Here is a 4,444-nt window from a genome sequence, read left to right as displayed (position 1 = left end):
TGTCAAATTTAGTTTATTTACTTCATGGAAAATTTAGTTTACTAGTCATGGCAAATTTAGTTTTCAAATCATGGCAAATTTAGATTACATGAATTTCGCTGTGGAAAGTTCGATACGATTCTGCCATGGCAATTTTCTTGTTTTCATACTTGCTTTTCAATTTTTTGTTTTTTTCACACACAGCAAATTCATCATACAAACACACGGCAAATATTGATACAAATTTGCCAGGGCAAGTTTTGATACGAATCTGCCATGGCAATTTTCTTATTCATATTTTTTATTTTCAACTTTTTGTGTTTTTACACACACGGCAAATTCATCATCCAAACACAGCAATTTCTTGAGACAAATCTGCCATGCCAAGTTTTGATACAAATTTGGTTTATTTATGATGTCAAAATTTAGTTTATTGGTTCATGGCAAATTTAGTTTACAGATCATGGCAAATTTAGTTTGTTGATCATGGCAAATTCAGTTTTCAAATCATGGCAAATTTAGTTTACATGAATTTTTCTGCCATGGCAAGTTTTCAATCAGTTTCTGTGTCTAGTTCTTTGTGAAGAGTGTTTCTATCTCTAGTCCCGGCGCTACTGCTATGGGTTGGTAATGTCCATGTCTCTCTCTGAAGGAATATGAACATCATGTTTGGGGCATGCTTGATTGATTCGAGGATCACTGTTTTGTTGAAGGTCTACAAGTTTGCATAGTGGAAGGAAAAAAGGAAAGAACAATTATGGAATCAGTGAAACCCATGTTTAGTGACCCATTTAATTTGTAAATTTTGTACATTGAAAGTGAAATCTGCTCAACTGGTGGCTACCATTCCAGACTTCAGGACTCGTCAGAACAACCCGAGTCCGAGAGCAAAGCATGCAAAATCTATTTCGTGAAAACATTGCAAAGGCAACATAGAGTACTAACTATAAGCCCTGGACACATCCCTCCATAGACATAGAGACCTGCAATGCATCAATCACATACAATTTCTTAATGATGTTTGAATGCTGAGAAAAAACTCAATAAAATGACCTAACAATGTTCAAGGGTTATTTCATTCAGAATAGCTAAAGTCTAAAGTGAAGCAATTATATGGGATAATAACTAGTATTTTTTTAGTAAAAACACATTGAAGATGTCGCATGCTCATTTGTGCGGGCCATTGTTTAAAAAAGAGGAGACGGAGAGAGTTACATATACTTCTTGTGGTAGCAATATCAGCCCCTACCTTCCTTCTGTGTACTGAAGGCCTGTCGAGTGTTCTTTTGCACAAACAAGAGCGGAATGAGCTACATGGCATCAAGAATGGTCGTCTTGGCCCTTCTATATCACATCTGCTCTTAGCGGATGACAGCATTTTCTTTGCATGAAGTGACCAGCGGAGTGTCGAATCCCTTAAGGATGCTCTGTGATGGCTCTGGTCAGAAAATCAACCCGGAGAAATCGTCGATTTTCTGTCCCTCAAAGAAGTGTGCTGATGTTGTCAAGCAGAATGTTATGAACACCCTTGGGGGAGTGAATTGCAAAAACATCGACATTGAAGGCTAGGTTTGCAGGAACCACAAGTCTACGTAATTATGCCCAAAACCACTAATCTTTTATCTAATTTTTTGCAAAAAACACTAGTTGACGAATTTGGACGTTTTGATGATGATTATGACAAATGGGTCCCGCTTTTGCCGACGTGGCGTAACGGTTTACAGGCGACGCCGTTAGATCGGGGATTTACACGAACACCCTTCTTCAAAAACTTAAAAAGCAATCAGCCCCCTCCTCCTTGTTTGTTCTCTCCGGTCACGTGCCATGGCCTGCCCTTAGCGCTGCCCCCTTCCACCCCGGAGCAGCAGCTGCCGCGGGCGCCGAAGCACCACCAGCAGCAGATTTTGCGGGCGCGAAGCTGCTGGGGGAGCCGGACACCGGAGCAGAAGTTGCTTTCGCCGACGTTGGTCCGGGGCGGGGTCGGTGGAGGGCACGACGTGGGGCAGCGGCGGAGCAATGCAGTGCGCCTCCCTGCCGACTCGCCATATGCTGCAAGGGCGCACGGGCACGAGCAGCAGCCGCGCCGGCCGCGCACGGGCGCGAGCAGCGGTAGAGCTCTGCGGAGCGCCTTGCCGACCCGCCATATGCTGCATGGGCGCACGGGCGCGAGCAATAGCCGCGATGGCCGCGCACGGGTGCAAGCAGCGGCAGAGCTTTGCGGTGCGCCTTGCCGACCCGCCATATGCTGCACGGGCACACGGGCGCGAGCAGCAGCCGCGGTGGCCGCACACGGGCGCGAGCAGCAGACGTGCCGGCCGCACACGGGCACTAGCAGCGGCGGCAGCGGCGAGGCTGCCATGCTCCAAAGAGGAGGGGGCGGAGTCTGACAGCGCGCCCCCTCGCCGGCGACGAGAACCATGGCCGGCCGAATGCTGCTCTGCTCGCCTGCTCGGGTAGACAAATCAAGGAGCTGATTGCTTTTTTAATTTTTTACTAAGGGGGTCTATGTAAAATTATAGGCTCTGTTTTGTAAATCTAGAAAAACCCTCACCTAACGGTGTCTAACTTGAACCGTTACGCCACGTCATCGTTTGTGGGACCAACCTATCATAATCATACTCAAAACTATCTAAACCGTCAACTAGTGTTTTTTGCAAAAAATTAGACAAAAAATTTAGTGGTTTTGGGCACAATCAGGTAGACTTGTGGTTCCTGCAAACCTAGCCTTCAATGTCGATGTTTTTTGTAATTCACTCCCCTTGGGGTTGCCAATGAGGCCTTCAATAATACCTACCTCGGTATGCCCAAGCATGTTGGTCGATCTCCGACACATATTTTCAAATTTCTTCTTGACAAGATTTGGCAGCGAATCAACAGTTGGTGGGATCGTCCTCTCTCTCGTTCTGTAAAGGAAGCCATGTTGTAATCGGTAATCCAGGCGATCCCTACCTATGTGATGAGTTGTTTCCAAATCCCGGTCTCCACCTGCGATAAGATTAGACAGTCAATTGCTGACTACTAGTGGGGTAGGGAGGATGCATGGAAAGAAGAAGCTCCATTGGAGATCCTGGAAGTGGTTGTCAACACCAAAGAAATTGGGAGGCTTAGGCTTCCTTGCTTTTACTCTCTTCAATCAGGCGATGTTGGGCAGGCAGGGTTGGAGGCTGTTGACCGAGCCGGAGTCGCTCTGTGCTCGGGTTCTCAAAGGACGATATTTTCCGAATTGTGATTTTTGGGATGCTTCTAAACCAAAATCTTCATCTTATACGTGGAGAAGTATTCTTTATGGGAGAGAGTTGTTGAAAAAAGGGGTTTGGTGGTGTATTGCAGATGGTAAGACCGTAAAGATTACAAATGACTTATGGATTCGTGAGGTCGGGCCATATGCTGTTCATACTTTGCTCCCAATTCCAGCAAAAGCCACGGTGAAGAGTCTGATGGTAGACGGATGCCGTGCATGGAACGAGGAGACTGATAGAGCTTTCTTCACAGCACCTCTTGTGGATCGTATTGTTCAGACTCAGATCAATCGTCACAGGGAAAGGGATTATGTATCCTGACCACACATTCGGTTTGGAGAATACACTATCCGCTCGGCCTACAATTTAGTTCGCTTTGCCAATTTCTTTACTGAACACAAAGTTGTACTGGGCGGAAAACTGAAGAGAAACACTGGAAGGGCATTTGGGTCTTCAAAGCTCCAAGCAAGATGAATATCGTCCTTTGGCGTTTTGCTCACGACTGTCTTTCGACGGGGCAACAACTTTCTAGGCGCAATGTTCCAGCTAATCCAGCTTGCGTCTTTTGTGGCAGGGTTTGAAAGTGCAGAACATTGGCTGTTGTTTTTTGCGAGGGAAGTTTGGCAGCAAATGAAACCTCTGTTTGGGTTGCATCTATGCAAGAAAGAATTTTGATCGCCAAAGCAGTGGCTATTTGATTTTCTGGACCGAGCTAGTCCGCGACAGGCTACTGTTATGGCAGTCACGATGTGGCACATTTGGGATGCGCGAAATGCAGCTCGCAGTGGTGATAGTATGTTAATACCGAGGCGTGTTGCCTTCAAGGTCAGGGCTTATGCCGATCTGATTTTCATGAATATATTCAAGCCTGAATCTCGACAATGGCGTCATGTGTCTATCAATGTTGACGCTGCTATCTTTTCTGATGCTTGCAAAGTGGGAATTGGAGTTGTAATCCGAGACAACATTGGAGCATGCCTGGTTGCTTGCAGCCAGCCTCTCTTTGGTGTTGCAACTCCTGAATTAGCGGAGGCATGGGCATTGAGACATGTTGTCTCCCTCGCTTCCGATCAGGGATTCCACTCGGCGATCTTTGCGACGGACTGTCTTTCTCTCGTGCAACAGATGAACTCCTCATCGCTCGACAGGTCAGAGGCGGAGCAAGGACGGGTGGAACGAGTGCCAGTGCTCACGATGTGACACTGCTCCTGCACCATGCCACCATC

The sequence above is a fragment of the Aegilops tauschii genome, chromosome 3 (genome assembly GCF_002575655.3).
Source record: "Aegilops tauschii subsp. strangulata cultivar AL8/78 chromosome 3, Aet v6.0, whole genome shotgun sequence".
NCBI lineage: Eukaryota > Viridiplantae > Streptophyta > Magnoliopsida > Poales > Poaceae > Aegilops > Aegilops tauschii.
The sequence above is the reverse complement of the archived record's forward strand: the minus strand, read 5'-3'. Positions refer to the sequence as shown.